Below are 20,054 nucleotides of genomic sequence, written 5' to 3' on the forward strand. Positions count from 1 at the left end.
GGCCACCGTATTGTTAATTTTGAAAACAAAAAGCTTCGATCAGGCATAAGATTATCTATTAATAAAACTAATTTCTCTTGCCCGATTTATTTTAGATGAATCTCCAAGGACTTATGATGATCACCGCAAGGGACTTCTGGAGAAACGGACTCCACACAAACAGCGATAACTTTTACGATTATTAATTTTTTTGGTTTTGAAATTTTGCTAAACTCAAGTCGAAACATGAGGTATTAATGCCATGTTTTTATTTTTGTAAACAAAGCTATTGACTAGCTTAAAAAAAAGTTATTGAAAATCATCATTTTTCGGCCTCGGACTACCCCTAACCCTTAACTATTTTTTTTAATATAATATTTTAAATATTGTATTTATTTATATTTATCCATATTTACCAAATATTTAAATATATATAATATAAAAAAATCAATATATTGCCAGGCATATTTTAAATGAAATGTTTATAGTTAATTTCTTTTACTATAAAAGCACACAGCTGCGTAAGTAGATTCGCATTCACCTTTCTTCATTTCTTCATTAGACCATAGAAATTTGTGTGCCTATTCATCTCCATATTGCATTTTATTTGCTTGCTTTATTGTGCATGAAATTGAAATTCAAAATATCTATCTTTCTTAAAACCCATAGAAATCACTTATGTATTGTGTTATGCTATGCCATGTGCTAGCTGGCCAGTTAATAAAAGTAATTGCTTGGAAATGGCTTTACTATACTTGAACTACATTCAATTACATAAATGTATTAAAACCTGGGAATAGATAAATTTTCAAAGTGGATACATACTCGTGCGCATTCAAAAGTAGTCTTATTTTGCAATACAGCAGATCTCGCACAAAGCAGATACAAATATACTCCAAGGGGAATAAATATAATTAAAGCAGTCATAGTTGCTTTTGTGTTAAAATTCTTAAATCATTTGTTATGGTTTATTCAAATGGAAGTCAGAATGTTTTGCAAGTAGAAGTCAGGCAAAAAGCTCGTCGTGAGTAGGTAAAGTTGAGCCATCTGGATCCAACTACACAGTGATTTGCTTAGAATGAATGCCGCTAAAGCAAGGCAATTCTGTGTCTGCAATATAAATGCGTGACTTATGCCACTCACCGCCTTAAACTTTAAATGACCTTAATGCCATTATTTCGAAGCTAGGAGCCTGTTTTGCTACCTGGTTGCCAGAAAAAATCGCAAGATACCAAAAACCTTCGAGAAAGGCGCTAACAGGATAATTACATAAACTTATTCCGAAACTTCTCGGTATAGAGGTTTACTGAATAAGCACAGTATTTAAGAAGTATTTTGTGTTAGAAGAAATACAAAAAAACCAAAATACAATTTTTAGAAAATAAATCCACAAAACTCGTTTAAAGTCTCCTATGTCTCAAGTTTACCCAACTAGCCCCATACTGTGAATAGGCTTTCCATAGATGATATTGCCTTTAAAAATTTTATCAACAGAATCAAAGCAATGATATATACGTTTTCCTAAAACTTATCTTCCAGAAAAAGTCAAAAGTAGCAACAAAAATCTCACAATTTTTATTTCATTGATACAATTTTGAAACATTTTTATGCATAACTTTTAAGCTTAAACTTTTCTATTACATCGTGCGACAGTAAAAATTATCCAGGAAAAATTTCATATGCCGCATACTTGGCTTTTTTATTGTGCATATTATTTCAAATTTTTAAAAGACATTAAGGTTTCAGGGACTAAATTAAAAAAAACAAAAAAACTTTAAAAACTTTAATTCACTCTATGAAACGCGTAGAGGATATAACCAGCCATTAAAGAAACTTTTTTTATTTTTAATATAAGTTTTCTTCTTTTTGCTGTTTTGTAGGAACTTGAACCTTTAAATTAGTTAAACTTTCCTAGTATGAAATAAATTATAAGCAATAAATACAATTACATTTTTTTATTTCTTAAAGCAAAAAGTTAACAAAAATTTTTTTTAAAGCTAGATAAGAGATAAAAAGTTGGTTATAAGACTTTGCTTTGAATAATTCATATGGGGATTAGATGCCTGAACGTGCGTCATTGCATTTAACAAAGAATCTCCTGTCTTAAATGTAATTCTTAATCCTTTATTGCACAAATTGATAAAGCGTTGAAAAAAAAAAATGTTTCACGATGAAAATAGCTTCACTGAATTATCAATAAGACATAGTAAAAGAAAAATAATGAAAAAGTTTTGTATTTGATTCACATGACATTTATTTCTTCAATCTGATATCCGACATACTATAAATAATAATAATGGTTAATAAATCTATTATTTTATTACTATTGATTGGCTGTTTGTGTACTGCGACCTGAATAGATCTATTGTGCAGCCATGTAGCCTACGCGAACAGTTTTAGGATAATAATAAATCTGCTAGGCTTAATTTCTGACAGGAGGTTTGGATCTATAGCCACATTTCCCAGGTAATTTAGACTGCGTCGTGCCACTGCTGGGCAGTCGCATAGAACGTGTTCTGCTGTTTCTTGTGTCTCTTTGCAGAGCCTACAGGAATCGTTTTCTAACACACCTATATTTTTCATGTGAGAATTAAGTTTACAGTGTTTTGTTAGTAGTTCAGTGTAAAGTTGTATATCCTTTCTGCTTAGGTTAAGGATTGTTTCTGCCTTTAGCCGTTCTGGATCTATGAGTCTTTTCGATTTGCCGCATGCCCGATTGGTCTCTCTAGTAATCAATTAGGCCTCGTTGTTCCTGCTCAGGCAGAAATGCACTTTTGAAGCTGTTATTTATCCCGCAGAAAGGTTCAGGACCTATGAAGAGAGTGTTTGCCCCCCTTTTCGCTAAAGAGTCCGCAATTTCATTCCCTTCACGCCCCTCATGTCCCGGAACCCACATCAAGGTTACAAAGTTCCTTGATACTAGGGTGTTGAGGATTTTAAAATATTCCCACACCAACCTTGATTGGAATGAGAAGCTATCTAGCGATTTTAGAGTCAGAGACATTCTCTGGCATACAGCTCTAAAAAGCCTGGAAAATGGAAGTGGTTTTCCCATTGCAAGTGCATTTTTGAAATGTGGTCCAACAATTCCAGCCCCAGTACTACCGTCTTCCATTTTGGACACATCACACATGGACCACACCTGTGCGCCCTGTTTTAAGAATATTTCATTGTTCCTTCACGCTGAGCGGTCACTAATGACCACTTTGAATTTCTTCGAGAGTTCTAGTTTCCCTGCCATCTTGTCGTGAACTGTCAGGCACGGAGAGTTCATGATTGAACCCAGAATCCTTACATGTCCTGCAAGATTGCCTTCTTTGAGATGGAATAGATTAGGAAGCTTTAGAGCTGCACTGAATGCCATCTCTTTGGCTACAATATATAGTCGAGTGAGTCCAGTGACCATTCTTAAAGCCGCTGTGAGGCATGTTTGCATTGCTCCCGTAATGCTCAGACAGGCTATTCTGCATACCTTGTTAAGTGTTATCTGAGTCTTGGTTTGGTCTACTTTTGGCCACCATACCAGAGAGGCTTAGGTGATCATTCACACTATTATTGCCTTATAAGACCATACCATCATCTTTGGCCGCAGACCCCATGTTTTACCGTAAAGCCTTTGACATACGTATATTGCTCTCAAGGCTTTGTTTGTGATGTACGATAAGTGATTTTGCCAGGTCAAGGTTTTATCAACGACTACTCTCAGATATTTCATAGTCGGCATTCCGTAGTTTAAGGATCCTTATACTTAATTTCCTTTACCACACAAGTTTTGTTCGGATTTAACGAAAGTCCTTTCTCCCGACACCAGTTTTGTGTAATTTCGAGAGCTAGTTGCTTGCGATCAGTTATAGTAGAGTCAAATTTGCCTCTAACCATGATGACTAAATCGGCAGCAAAGCCCTGAACTTCTTATCCGAGGTCGTCGAAAGTCTGTAGGAGCTCGTCAGTGATCAATAGCCAAGGGAGCGGCGATGTATAATAAAGTAATAATAAATCTAAATGAACGCAATCAGGAAAAACGCGACGCCAAACAATGGTCATTTGACTTCAACTCTTGCACGAGCTGTAGTTTACACGCACGAAAGCCAAGATCCTTCGGTAAAATTTTTCATGTAGTCGAAGCACAAAGGCCAACAAGTAGAGATTGACGACGAATCGACATTTCGTTGTCTTCTTCAACACTTCGCTCTGTGAACTTCGCGAACAGATTTTTTTTTCACAGTAAATTTCTACAATATCAAAGCGCTGTTCTGGCGTTAAATGATTCATGTTGACTTGTTAAACCTTACTGAACAGAAAGGTCAACACAGCTTGGCATTTTCAGCTGTGAAACCATAGTTATCGATATCGATAGTTCTCATGCTGCTAAAAAAACACCCAGCACATATAATATACATATATGACTGGCTCAGCTGCTCCTCCTATTTGTGGTGTGCGTCTTGATGTATTTTCACAAAGTGGAGTGACCTATAGTTTTATGCCGCTTCCGAGCGCTCAGGGGACCCTTTTTCCATGGCAGAAATACACTCGGAGTATTGCCATTGTCGGTCAAGGGACGCCCTAGTTTATACGTATACTTATATTGACATTGATTGCATTGATTGCAAAGCCTACTACTTGTAGTTGCTAGTTTGATATTAAAAATTTGGGTTTCATAGGTATACACTTACTTACTTACTTACTTCTGTGGCGCTACAACTGTGTGTCGGTTTTGGCCGAACCCTGACAGCTCCTACAGCACGAAGATGTGGTCTTCCTCGTCTTCTTTTTTGGGTACCGTGTCATAGATTTGCTTTGATGGAGCGTCTTCGTGAATACGGGAGATAAGGCCAAGCCAGCATAGCCGCTGTATTTTTACACGCTTAACTATGTCCATGCCCCTATACGTTGGTCTAACGTATACGATACTCCTCACCAACGAAGAGGCAATCAAAGGAAATCTTACGGAGATTTTTTCTTTCTTTCCCATCTTCATCTTTATCTTTTCTTCGAAAACTTTCTCATCTCATCTTATCTTTACCTTAAAATCGACGAAGAGATGATGTCTGTCGAATGATTTTTCGCCAAGATTTGGTGTATTGTGAAGATCTAATCAATGGTCTAGTCCATTTCGGAAGCCGCACTGTTAAGGCCCAATCAGTTTGTTGACAATGGCCTTCATTACCTAGGCATACACTGGGTATAGTTAAATTTACCAGCAAAACAACTTATTTTTTAAAGTGGAAATCAACAAATTTAGTTTTACATACAAATAGGTGCACCTGTATATGAGTGTGAAGGCGGCCCTTTGGTATAAGAAGTGCTAAAACAGCTGCCGCTGTGAACTATAAACGCTGCCCAACTAAATGTGCCGCCCAGCTGTTGTCCGGCCAGCTAACAGATCACTGGCATACATACTCAATGTATTTAATTCCACGGCTCAGCCAATTTAAGTTGCAAAAACAGTCTGCACTATAAAAATGTCAGTGTAGCAGGTCGAGATTTATGTCGTCGTCGTCGTCGTCGACACCGTGCACACAAACACACACACCTACTATCACTTACATATAAATGAAAATGGTCATATATAAGCTTGTTCTCTTACTTTTAAGAACAATTTATTACCAAGGCTTTAGTATATCTGTAGTAAGCCATATCACACTGCTTGGAGTCAAGCAAGCCCATAAAAGTATGCTTCTAAATATGGTCGTACTATGATTATATTCACTTTTCGCGCCACGCCGCGCCGGCAATAAAACTGGCTCTGAGTAAGCGCGCATATTGCAACGAAATAATGAAGAAATTTAATTACTACAATAGCAACAACTGAAATTACGTGTATATGTATGTATTTTTATGTATGCATGGAGTGGTGACAAAGTAGCTTTTAAGCAGTAGTCGACAGACACTGTGGTCCTTAAGCCAAAGCGCAACTGTTTGCTACAACTTCGCCGCCTGCGATTTTTATTAGCACTTCTTTCGTACTAATTAATTTTTTTTTGCCAACAACACTAATTACATATATTAATTTAAAAGCATGTGAAGTGTAACAATTTGTGTATGTGTGTGCGTTGAGCAATAGCGGTATGAGCCGACATAAAATGACGCTCACAACATAGTAGTTGTCTGCTGCCTGTGTCAGTGTCTTATTCTGCCATTTGGTGCCTTTATTTTAACATTTAGCTGCCCGCGCCTGCTACTCCGCCTTATCTTAAGCCAGTTTACTCCTTTTTTTGTTGCATTTTTTTACTTATGTCGCTCTGACTGCTTTTTTATTTATAGTCTTACTGCTTACTTCCCTCATTACTCTTCTATTTCTGCGCGCTGGCACAATTAAAATTATCGCTGTGTTAAAGTGACAGCCATGAAATTAAATACGATGTAGTGCCACTTTCACATAAATAAATTTACTCAACATTATAAAAGAGGGAGTGGCGAAATTTTATTGCGAAAGAGATAAAGTTCAGGCGGCATTTGGAAATACTCTAGTCAGCGGCCGTATTTAATTATTAATCCAGTAGCGTTAAGTACTTTTTACAGTATATTTTTTTATGTGTAGGGATAAAATATTATAATTAAATTGCTTGGTTATAAATTACAATGGAGTACATCTTAAAAGTAGGTTATAGAAATTTTAATATTTCAGTATTAACTGCACTTGCAGTAGTTGTACGGTGTGCCGGTAAAGAAGCTTTATTATTTTATGTATTAAGTGCTTCATTTAAGATTTAGCTTAGTCTTGCTTTGAGTGCTGTACACAAAATGTTAAGTATTGCATAAAAGTCACTTACGAAAATCTTCAAAAATCCAAAAACAACAACAACTACATATGCCTATGAAAGATATGCTTCGGCCTAAGACCCTCAAGTCCTTTCCGGACATTGCCCATCCACGCGGTGAAGCTCTGTATTTTTTGCAGCAACTGTCTGAAGTGTGTGGTGGAATCATCTCAGCACCTTCTCCTCAGCGGTCAAGCTTTCGCTGGGCCAGGATTTAGGGATCTTGGCTCTCACTCATCAGTAATATGAAGCGGTTAGCACAACCATACATTCAGTAATGGTTCGGTCGTCCCTCTAATCAGCAATCATGACACACTCCTCCCTATTCTTTCTTTCCTGTATTCCTCCCTCTTATCCTCACATTATTATCACAAGTAACGAAATTTTTATTTCTTGTTCAAGTGGTCCTACGCTTGGGCAACCATATAACCTAATCTATGGACCCAATACAGCATTCGGTGTATCTACATACCCACAAATGTATGTATATAAAACTTTACAAATTTGCAACAATCAAGTCGACTTACTTTGTATCTGCTCCATGTAGTTATTTGATACTTCAAAACAAAGTAAAAATAATAAAAACTTTTAATTCCTTAACGCCATCAAATATTTACTTCTGAGAATTAACTGTTCTCTCTGCCCCCTCGAGAAACCATTTCTAAATTGAAATTTATTGGACACTTACCGCAAAAGTAATCATTTAATTGTCGCAAATTAGTGTAAAATGTTCCACTTGACAATTGCGCCATGACAACTCAGATGGGGGAAGAGAGGGCAACCAATTAAATCGATTTGCCTGTCACTCGTTTTAATGTAACGACACTTTGAACTTTGACCTCTCAATGCACTTCACTCCAATCGTCAATCTCCATCCCACAGAGGGGAGGGAGCGGCACTTAGCATTCAAGTAAATGAGTTTTTTCCTCAGCATCCCATTACTGTTGCCATACAATATGCTGCTGATAATGATATCTTAGTGCGCCAAGGAATGAGGCGGATGTGTAAACATGTGCATGTGAATATGGAGTGTACTTAGGAGTAGCTGTTGGTGTTAATGCTGAGCATACTCGATTACAATAATTACGATAATGATATCCCAACATACCCAAACACACTTGCGTGAAGGTTGAATGCAAAGGCATATGGATATATATGTATGTATAAGGAAGTGTGCATGAGGAGAGGACCGAAATGAGAAATTGAGAAACCTTAAAGCCATCATTGAACGTCTTTATTATATTAAAAAATTTAAGTATTGTAGTTTCGAGACGATTTTTATGGCAACCACTTATGAAATACATTAAAGAAAACTAGTTCAGAACTAGTCCTCAATGTACTAGTTGTGAATTGGTTTATGATAAAGTAACGAAAATTAATTAGTTATGAACTGCATAAAAGAAAGAGTACTTTTCATACTACTTTTCAGGAAACTAGTTGTGAACTAGTTAGTTATAGCCATACTAAATTCAATCTGTTTTGAATTGTATTAAATAAAACTAGCTCAGAACTAGTTCTCAAGGTACTAGTTGTGATTTGGCTTATGATAAAGTAAAAATAAATAAATAATTTATGAACTGCATTAAAGAAAAAGTACTTTTCATACAACTTTCCAAGAGACAGAAACTAGTTGTTAAGTAGCTAATTATAGCCAACTGCATTAAAGGACACTAGTTCAGAACTAGTCCGAGTGAATTGTTTTATTGTGAACTGGATAAGACCAAAATAATTTTTCAGTATTACTTTTCAGGGGACTAGTTCCGAATTGGTTAAATATGTGAACTGTGCCTAAGATAAATATCATAGTTAGCAATTGTTTGAAAGTCGATACTTCCAGATAGAATTCGGAATACAATTCGCAAAGAGAAGCGTCGCTGTCTTCCCCAGACGTGAACAGATTCCCATACTTCAATCTTGGTACTGATCGTGGTCAGCTCGTTCAGGCCCTTCCTACATTCAATTGCTACTTTCAAGAGGATACTGTAGAGACTTAATGCAAGTTTGACTGTTAGAGTAAATTTCAAACCATGGAAGAATATTTGAGCCAAGGAGCGGTTGTTGTTGTTGTAGCAGCATAAGCATTCCCCATACATGCACACGGAATGCCGCTGGAGTGACAGTCCTTGGCCGGATATAAATCTGAGTCGTTCCGGTAACGTAGAAACGAATGTCATGGGAACGTCTTTACCGCTGTTAGTCAGGACTGAAAAATGGTGGTTAGGTAGTTGTAATTTTAGTGAAGGTCTAGTGAGATGACAGAGTACCATCTGGAGAGTTCTGATATGTTTTTTCTATTTGTGCGTCTCAGAGAGTTTTGTGAAAGACTTGCAGGGGAAATTAAAGGTGGGCCTAGTGCAGTCAAAAATTTTGTAAGTTTTCATGTCCAAATCCGAGGTCCTTATACTCCAGAGTCTCCTTTGATTTGACTTTGTCGCGTTGCAAATTAATCAGAGTTTCCCATAGAGGTTCACTGGCAAAATGTTTGACAAAAGCACAAGAATTTTTGTGGTATTAAAAGGAAACCCCTCGATAACCTTGTGGAAACTTTTTGCTTCTGTGAAGGTCAGTGGTTTTCTTAGTAGCCGTCGAATTATTTCCATTTTTTCTTAACAGATTGTCTTAGGGGGTATGACAATGGATCTATATTCAATGCAAACTTAAGCGTGCTTCTTCCTGGAGTGTACACATCTGCCTAAACCTACCTAAACTCACTAATGTGCTCCTTTATTTATCTGCGATGTTTTTTCACAAAAACACTTCACATTCTGCAACCGTCAGATACGAACGATTGACACTTTGGCACGCTTGCACTTGAATAATAGTTTACGCTGCTTGATCCACTGTTGATGAGTAAATATATTTATGAGCGCAAATATGCCCGAGTGTAGGTGCGACCGCGCCGTTTCGGGAAGTGCGTGTTAGTTGCAGATGGCTGCGTGTTTTTGCACGAGTCTTCAAGTGCTCATACTCGTATGCACACTCGTGTGCTGCTTGAGGCGTTCAAGTGAATTGAGTGATGAGTATGAGGTGAGAAATGGAGTTGTTAAGAGTGAAGGCAAGTGACTAGGGAACAAGAGAAGTGGCCCAAGCTGTGAACGATAACTAACAAGTGCCGAGTGCAGTGTGTGTCAAAAGCTCGTTTGCGTGTGTGTTTGTGTGTACACATGTGTATGTTACGATGCATGTTTGTGTGCGAATTTTTTTCTGTTGCCACACATAAGTGTTTTGCTGTGCATCCTTGTTGCACTTCTCATTATATTCATGCGCCACACAAACACTCGAGTGTCACTTGCAACAACATCGGCAACAAATACACACAAGTTGCACTCCAGTAGTGGAAGTGTGAGGCATGGCGGTGGTACAATTGAAGCTGTCAACAGCAGGTTGTCGTGCTATGTGACTCATTTCACTCACTACACTCGCTGTACTCAACCTGAACAACATCATCGACGAGCAGGCTTCGGCGGTGAAGAAGTGTATGCCGGTGAAGCTCTGCGGGGAAATGAAATCGAATGGATTGATGAGTGTATGTTCAACAACAATGAAAAGATGCAGCGTAGGGAATGTTGAAGACAAGTTAAAGAAAGTCTGGTTATGAAAAAAAGCCTGAGGGGGCTTAAAGAGGAGCGTAAAGGGCAGGCGGATGCAGACGATGATGCATCTTTACTGCTATGCATTAGTAGTGGTGAAGGTGGAAGAGGGTGAACTACCAGAAAAGGGGCACATGTGCACTAAGCTATAGATTCATGCCTCCCATTCGATTTCTTGTTCATTCTTGCCAGCTGCTGCATTTTCGCTTACAATTCATCATTCAATCACGCACGTTTTTTGTTTGCTCGCTGTTTTGTTCGTGCCGCAAAGTATACCTACTGCGCGTGGCTTGCCACGGAGCAAGTAAGGCATAGGGTAAAGTAATACCGTGAAAAGTAGAACCGGGGTACCACAATATCAGCCATCGATATAAAAGTACAGTTGATTGACTCCCAACTAGCCATAAATTGCCTATAAGCCGCTATATAAAGCTAAACTTAGTGAAAAGGAAAGGTAGAAATTCCGTTGGCTACCTGTAGTATGTTCTTTTATAGACGTGGCTCTAGTTAGCTCAGTGAACGCTAGGCGATAATATGGCATGCAATGTTATAATGCCGCCATTCGGGAGTGGGTAGGTAGGAAACAGTTTTCTCAAATAGAGGTTGCCCTTCGGCAGGCCACAAAAAAGCTGCTCATAAAAACTATTGTATTTGCCCTCCGGAGTCGGCTTAAAACTGAAGGTCCCTCTATTTGTGCAACAACACCAAGCTCGGTCAAACACCTAACAGAAAAGTACGCGCCAATTATTTACTTATTTTAATATTATAGCAACGAGTAGATCAAAAACACTCGATGGAGCTTCTAAAGTTAAGAAAGTTCAAAGCGAGAAACTTTTTCAAATTGAGTAATTCGTAAACTCCCAAAACGATAGAGTTTATTTGACCGGCCGTTCATACGAGACTTTGAACCATCGATTGGCCACCAGCAGGCAGCACTCGCCGCAGTTAATGGTTTGGACCACTGTAACCGCAGATGGGCGGCTCCAACGGTTTTCATCGAGCCTGGCGTGATAGATGAAGATAAAAGCGAAATATTATAGGGGAAAGTATTCTGGAGGTTGCTTTGTGGGCAGGCAAACATTTCGGTGGCAGACTGTGGACGTTTCAACAGAACTCGGCACCATCTCACAAAGCTCGAGTAAACCAAGAATGGATAAAAAATAACGTTCCGAACTTCATAACGTCCCCACAATGGTTCTCAAGTTCACCAGACGTGACGATGGACTATTCTCTTTGGGTCCGAAATAAAAGATTCACCAGTCTCGTGGCGTTAAAAAAAGCCATTGCCCGCGAGTGGGTCAAAATACCTGCGGGTCACATTCTGTCTCAAGGCCGTAGTCAGGCAGTAGTAAAATGATTCTTAATTTTGTATTATTTTCACACAGTTTTTGCTTCCAATTGAATTTTCCAAACTAAATTTATGGCCTTTTAATTGGTTACACTTCGAGTGCCGTACCCTGTATAGCAACGGTTATGGATTTTGCGAGGTATATTGATGTTGCTTTTGTCGCTATGACTTGGGTTTTGAATGGTTCTGGTTGGGAAGTTGCAGAACTTTTTGTTCCTTGCTCATTTTGTCCACTTCGTGTGAAGAGCTTTTGGTTTAACATCAACGAACTCATTTTATCTCGTTCTACTGCGACTCTCGTAGCTTTAGCTTGGAGGCCAGATTGAATTCCACCGAATCGTCCACTTGATATGGAACGAGCGGCTACTCAAGGCTTCACGAGCATTTTCAGCTCCTTGAGTATTTACTAAAGTAAATGAAATACCAAAATGCCGACTGATGAGTTCTCAGAAGGCCATTGCGTCATTGATTACTCGAAGTAAACGTTTTGATTCTGAGCTTATTTGGTTATGGCCCTAATCTGACTTGAACTTATTTCATTCCATTTGATGGCCACAACATTCCACTGCTTATCACGACAACGGTCATCGCATGATTTTAATTAATCCTTCCTCTTAGTTTTTTTCTACCCATCACCGCACACTTTTTTCTCTTACCACTTTATTTACTTTATCAGTCCAGCCGCTTGCTCTTTCATTATTTTCTTCGTAACTGTGCAACGAGCTGCCTACTTCCGCTAACATCATTTCCTTTGCCTTGCACCTCAACTCGCACTCAATCAACTCCTTTAGTATTCCTCTTTTTCAGGTACTCATAGCTGTGCGTCTTTTCTTCCCTTTTGCATGCCTTTTTTGCATCGCTTTCTTCCTTCCGTTTACCTTTCCCTGCTGTCCCTCGTTTTTGCCTTTGGCAATTAGATTTTCATTAAACTGACCTCTGCCGTCTCTACTTCTTCTCCTTCCTACATACCTACTTTGTATTCTCCTCCACATTCTGGTCTTTACCCACTGCTCCTCTGTGCTTTTTTCCTGCTTTTTATCTTGTTTTTTTTCCTTATTCTTATGCATTCTCGCCCTTTATTGATTTCATCATCACCATCATTGCACTGCATCAATGCATTGGTATTTATGAATTCATGCAGCGCGTGTTGCATGCTGCGTGCCATGGCATGTGGCAGCTAGCTGTTCTTCGTAGTCGGTGTGCATTCATTTATCGCTTTGATGAATTGCCTTTTTCGTAATGAATTAATTAGCGCATGAGCTATTGGAAATTCTCAGTCCAATCATCTTCGTTTTCTCGCTTGCTGTGATTTTTTTCTCCCTGAGTTCAATGATTTCTCAATTAAAGTTTATTTTTAATAGCAAACTTTTTAATTATTTTGGAGCACAAACTTAGTTCAGTATTCGATTCTGGTTATGCTTTCGTTTATTTCAGAAATTGCATTTAGCAGACGAAGAGCAGCACGCGCGTGGATGGTTGCATTGTCTGAAGCAAAAGCTACTTTTCGAAATATTAACTAGATCCGAAAGAAATGGAGTATGCCTGGAGGAGAAATTGCATGACCGATGAGCTAGTCAGAAAGGGTATTAATTTTCTATTTCTTGAGAACAGAGGCAACATTGGAGTCCCTATGACGACTTGCAATTTAAGGATAAAAAATATCACTCTCTAGGAGGCCAATAGATCATGGAGAGAAGAATATGCGTGTGTTACAAGAGATGCTAATTTGCCGACAAATAAATAAGAAAAGTTTAAGAGAGTTGCTTAATCTCTTAAGAGAGAACATCTCGAAGTTCGTGGCTTGTGTCACCGGTCATTGGCTGTTAGGTAGGCACTCGTCTAGGCTAGGAATATTTTCGCATGAATACTGCAGAAGTTGTAGAGGAGGAAGAAACAGTAGAACACTTCCTTTGTAATTGTCCCGCCTTAGCTAGGAGTAGAGCAAAGTTGATGGGAAAATATCATTTTCCCTCTCATACGGAACTATCCGGTGTTGGAATAAAACCTATCCTACGCTTCATAAGATAGTCCCACTGGCTCCATGAAAACTAACAGTAAGGTTGCCGTGCTACACAGTGGTGCCATAACGGACGTTCTTGGTCTAAGTGAGTTTGGCTACACTAAGCCGACTGCCACAAAAATCTAACCTAACCTTGTTTGGACGAGAGGCTCAGTAAGTCAGTAATGTGGTTCGATAGTTCAGGTATATGGTGAGTAGAGCTATAAGTAGTTTTTGGTTAACTTTGCTGAAGACTAGGTAAGATTTCCCATCTACGATCAATCATTAGTAGTGTAGAGTTAAACATAGGGCTACAAATCATCCAATTATTAAAAATGGACTTCATGAAAGACTGTATAGGCTGGACCTGTAAGTATGTTTCCCTAATAAAAGATAACGAATGCGAGCTCAACTTTCCGACTAAGAGACCAACTTTTTCACCATCAGGAAAGTGGCAATGCTCAATCATCACGGCTGAAAAAACAAGGGAGTATATTCTAAGTATGTATAATTAGTAGTAATAAGTACATATTACTAGCCACACTAGATATTAGAAATGCTTTCAACAGTGTAAGCTGGGACGACGCACAGTGCGGCCGATTCCCAAAAAGCTGGCCAAAAGTCGAAAAAAAAGTTTAAGATCAAATTCGTAATCAGCGACCCCGAAAACATATAAATTAACATGTATCTTGATTATGTTCTAGAATATATGGTACGCTATTTCACGTGAGGGGGTGGCCAATAGGGGTGGAAGGGGGTGGATTTTGAAAATTTTAAGATCAAATTCGTAATCAGCGACCCCGACAACCCCCGAGTAAGAAATTTTGAATCAATTACTTAATTTTTTGAGTTTTGGCCAGCTTTTCGGGAATCGGCCGCACTGTGCGACGTAATTGAAGCCTTAAAGGTAACATTCAAGATCCCAAATAAACTATTGAAGATTATTTGTAGTTATCTCAGCAATCGCGTGCTCTTATACGAAACGCGAGAAGGGTGTAAGACTAAACAAATAACAGCAGGTGCGGCCCAAGGATCAAAACTCGGACCTGAACTCTGGAATATAAGCTACGATGAAATCCTTCGAATAGAGATGCCTGAAGATGTGCATTTAGTGGGATACGCCGATGGCATTGCAGCTGTAATAATCGCCCGAAACACCGACGAAGCCAGAAAGAAGTTAAATCAGATGATGATCCGAGTTCAGACATGGCTAGAAGACCATGGATTAAAGCTGGGCACAGAGAAAACAGAGCTAATCCTTCTAACGAACAGACGTATCCCATTGGAAGTAGACATAAAAGTACTTGATGCCATTTTATAGACAAAAAGAGTGGTCAAGTACCTAAGAGTGCAATTAGACACAAGGCTAACCTACTGGGCGCATATAAACCATGCTGCCACAAGAGCTGCCAAGGTAAGCGGCATGTTAAGTAAGCTCATGGCAAACCTTGGAGGTCGAACGCAGAACAAGCGAAAACTTTTGATGGACACGACGAACTCGATTCTCTTATACGGATGCGAAATATGGGCAGATTCGCTAAGGGTGCAATGCCGGCGGAAAATTCTGCAATCTGTGCAACGTACCTGTGCTCTCAGAGTGGCTTCGTCATACAGCGGAACCATCCCTATAGATATTCTGGCACAAGAGCGTAAAGGGAGATGGGAAGCAAAAAACACAGGAATCCCAGTACCACGCTTCTCCGATATTAGAGTTCAAACACTTTGGCAGGCAAGATGAAACTCTGAACGGTATGGTAGATGGACAGCGAGACTAATACCCGATCTAAAAAAGTGGGTAGAAAGAAAGCACGGTGAGGTTAACTATTACCTCACACAATTTTTGTCCGGACACGGGTCCTTTCGCAAGTATTTGTGGCGAATGGGAAAAGTGAGTCAACCAAACTGCATATATGGAGATACTGAGTATGATGATGCGGAGCACACCTTCTTTACATGCGAGAGGTGGAACGTAGAGAGAACAGGTCTGCAGCGAGCTATTGGTGTATTTACACCTGAAGAAATTATCGCGAAAATGATGATAGACGAAGAAAAATGGAACGCCGTCGCAAATTTTGTGGAGGATATTAGCAAGGAAAGAAGCGCGAAATGGAAAGCTATGCTGAGGAGCATTGAGCATAAGTTTCTCAAAACAGGCGACCCTGGACGCAGGGTGAGTAAGTAAGTGCCCTTCTTAGGACGCCGTCTTGGCCCTCTACCTCGAAGCAATGTGGAAGCAGTCCCGGGGTGGAGGGAAAAATCTAAGAGAAGAGCAGGGATATTTTTAGTGGAATTACCACACACGTAGTAGCGACGGTTACTATATGGTGCGAAGGCATTTGTAACCCAACCTCACAACCAAAAAAAAAAGTATGTATAATATATGTGTATGGAGCTCTGAGTGTATATATACTGACTGCCAAATTGGTCTCTCTGTAGATAAAATGAAGCTACATTTACTTAAATATAATTGGCGCTTACATATTTTCTACAAGGCTCCCCGTCTAGGGAAGAGTGGAACACCAGCGCAAATGCCTACATGCCGACTCGCAAAAATGGTGTACAGATGGATCCGAAGCACTCTAGGCGCAGAAGGAGCAGAAATAGTGGGGCCAAGGCACACAAATCTTTAACACTGAGTACAGATACTAAAGATACTACTACAGAGCTTTTCACCATAATGAAATCAGTTGAGATCGTATCCAAAAGAGGGTTCGAAAAAGTAAAGATTAAAATACTTTCGGATAGTTAATCAGATTTCAAAGACTTAAATAGCTTTACGTTTAATTCAAAAGCCCTTATAGAAGGTAATAATGCACTCCAAGAACTGGCGATTCTCAATCAGATTTTCCTGACTTGGGTACCAGAAGATGAGGAGCACGAAGGAAACGAGAAGGCAGACTGGTATGCCAAAACGGCCATTGAATAAAAACAACCTAAAACAGGAAACCAAAAAATTTATCGAAATAAAAACTAAGGAATACTTACTGGAATGGCTCAAAAGGCTTGAACTACTCCACAAAGTTCCTGAACTTTATTACCAACAGAGCAAAACCCACTCTAACCCCAGACATAAAGAGCCTCAGATTACTCTGTGAATCATTTATCATACCGGCCACTTTACCTGAAATAAACATTTTGAACTATCTAGTTTATGCAGATTTTGCTGTAATGAAGAGGAGTCCATGTGAAGTATTAGCTCATAGGAGACACAGAATCCTGAGCTAGTGCCTGCTAGAAGTTGCTGACTCACATATGCTCCCTTCTAAGCAGCTGGTTCGACTCCTCGCAATACTAAATAATTAAAATGGAACATTTTGGGGCACACAACATATGTTGTTGTTGTTGTAGCAGTATACTGAAGTGTTGTGTAAATTATCGGTTGTCTTCGTCTAGCTCATTTAATGTAGGAAACTTGCTGTTTCGCAGGTTGGGTCCAGAGGGAGAGGAGTGTTAGATGAGTGGGTTTGATGAGGTATGTGAAAAGGTGGTTTCGTGCGGGGTGCCTTCACATGCTGGACATATCGCACCCTAAATACAAAACGGTCACAACTCAAAATTTTCCACACTCGAGCTGGGCTTGTTTACAGTAGCACAGAAAACAAACTATGTGACATATCACGCTGAAATTTGCCATGTAAGCTTATAACTGTCCTACCAAAAAACAAAAAAATTTATTTTTGCCATATGTTATCCGCGGACCGTTTTATTGATAAGGTCTTGATATGTTTAGTATGTCGGGGTCTATTGTGAGAAAATATATCAATCTGGTCGCAGTGCATAAACGCCTTAACCAGAACCATTGCCATTACCATTTTACCCTTTCCAGGTGCTTGGTCAAGCTCTTCCTCTTATTAGTGGTGGACGTCTTGATGTTTATGTGATACAGTTTCACGCCAACTCTGAACTGCAGATGGTATTTTATGGGAAGATTTTTCATAACAGGCTTTTCTGCCGAGAAGCGATCGCCAACGAAGAAAACTTTTTCTATCAATTGGTGTTTCGAGGCCGAGATTTTAAACCTGTGCACTTTCGAATGGCAGTCAAATATCAAACCACTTGGCTAGTAGATAGCCCGGGGTATTGAGTGCCAGGAAAGTGAGCCACAAAAATTTATCTTATATATCTACATGGCCAATAAATGGAGAAGCCCTGCATGATACCAACAATCTCTTCTTTCTCGAAACAACAAAAGCCCACAGTAATAAAAATAAGCCTTACCTACTGCACGCCATTTCGCAGTTGTTGCCTGAGCGAAAGCGTGTGAGATGCCCTGCATTCGCTGTGCAAAATCAGATATCCAAGCAGTGACAGATTCCCACCTTCACACGAATAAAATAGTGGCGACGATATCTTCTCAGCATCTCACCGGTCCAGTAGCAGAGGTAAGACTAGTCTCGCTACTGCTCTCGATGCTGCTCTTGGAGGTGATCAATGTAATAATTCAGTGCAAACCTTAGCACATATTTTTAAAGTCCACTCCCTACATATCCTTTAAGGGGGGAGCATGGATCAATTTTTTTTTTCGTTTTAAGCGATTCCTAATATATTTCAGAATATTCACACAAAGTTACAGAGCCTAATTCTCAATATTTCCGTAGATACAAAGCCAAAGGTAGGCGAGCGTTAGGTAGTTACGCTGTGACCGGACAGCTATAGTACAAACTTTATCTTCTTTTTTCGACTTTTCATTTTTATGATTTCTTTGAATTGGCGTACATGAAAGAAAAAAAAACTAATGAACCCTTTGAAATGAATCATAGCTTGTTCCCTTCAGTATTAAATTCTCTTCTATTTGAACTAACAAAATAGATTAAAAAAATTTTTCAAGATTTTTATACCAAGTTGAAGTGAATTTTTTTTTATAGAAAGGCATTTTTTTCTTTAAAACCTCCAAAAAGTTGAAATTTTGGAATTTCGCTCAGTTTGCTTAGTTCATCTAGCAATTTTTGCTTTAGATAATAATTACGAGCTGTATCTTGTACGCCAGTTGGAAACACCAGCGTTGTAGCGCTCTACTAATTTCTATGTTAAACATTTTTTTCAACTTATTTTAACCAGTATAAAAATTTTTTAGACTTTTTAAATGTTCATTAAAAGATAGAAAAAACTTTGCAGTGCTAAACTAATTTTTTTCTTTAAAAAAAATCGCAAAGAGATGCGATTTTTAGACCTCATAAACCAGGCTCCCCCCTTAAGCATCTCGAACTTTAAGTGAATTCAAACATCTTTCCAGCGAAACAATGCTTGAATATGGAAATCCATTTAGTAAAATATTTGCCCCACAAACTCCTATTTTTTCTATACTCTTTTTGATTGTCTTACCTAAAAAAATTTGCAAAAAAATATAAATCTACTTAAACGGCAATTTAATTTGAGTAAAATCTAGTAACCCGGACGATTTTCAGAGTATTTACAATATTGCATATTTTACTGCATATTTTACAGACGCTTAATGCGCAAAAAATGCGCACATTTTACATACAAATTTCATCATTTCAGCATTTTTGGCAAATTTAATCATTTTCCACACGCCTGCGCGCAGCTAAAACGCAGCGTTGCTTACAAAATAAATCCAGCCAACGTGTCTATGGCACACATCATCTCACACAGCTGACAGACATGCTTACTTATACACTGAAACACCAACTCGTGTGTTTGGCAACATCAGCGGCATGCCACTTACCAATCCGCTCATAGTTAATATGTTTGTGGCACGCTTGAGTTGCGCTGCGTTTCGTTGCAACAATTTGTGGCTGTTGCATTTCGTTGTAATTAAATATTAAATGTAATGTAATTCGGTGCGTGTGTGTAAACAAAATTACGTGGCATTCAATATGATGGCGCGAACAAAATGAATGAGTTTGCATGGGTGGGTTGATTGTGGAGTTTGCTATAAGCCCTTTAATGTATGCTACGATTTTTGTGCAACAACTGAGCTGGATGGTTTTTCTAGCGGATTTGGAATAATTTATTTCGTTTTCGAATGCACTAATAATCATGTAGTTTATAATTTTTGGTAAAAAAATTTAGTTGAACAGTTGGCGAGGACACTAAAATGAAATAAAATTATTTTTAATAAATAGTTGTGAGCTATGTGAAATTTTTTTTATTTATTGACATAATTGGCACTTATGCGCTCGTATACAAATGTGAGTAAAACTATTTCTTATAAAAAAATGTATAATATATTACTAAATATGTTAAAACACATTACGATCTTAAAAGATTACTAAAAATGCTGGTGTTAATTCACTAATCCTATTTATAAGATTTCTTTTAAAACATCTGAAAATTTCGAAGTATCCAAAACCCAGTAGGAGACCATATTTTTAACTAGAGAGCAAAACCAGCTGAATATAAAATGCAAAGTGCTTACA

The 20,054-nt window shown here is 38.6% G+C and overlaps 1 pseudogene; it reads right to left on the reverse strand.

Annotated features, from left to right (window-relative positions):
• LOC129244321 (uncharacterized) overlaps positions 1-20,054 on the reverse strand; it is a 112,976-nt pseudogene that overhangs the window by 26,893 nt on the left and 66,029 nt on the right.

Source organism: Anastrepha obliqua, chromosome 4 (assembly GCF_027943255.1).
Source record: "Anastrepha obliqua isolate idAnaObli1 chromosome 4, idAnaObli1_1.0, whole genome shotgun sequence".
Classification (NCBI taxonomy): domain Eukaryota; kingdom Metazoa; phylum Arthropoda; class Insecta; order Diptera; family Tephritidae; genus Anastrepha; species Anastrepha obliqua.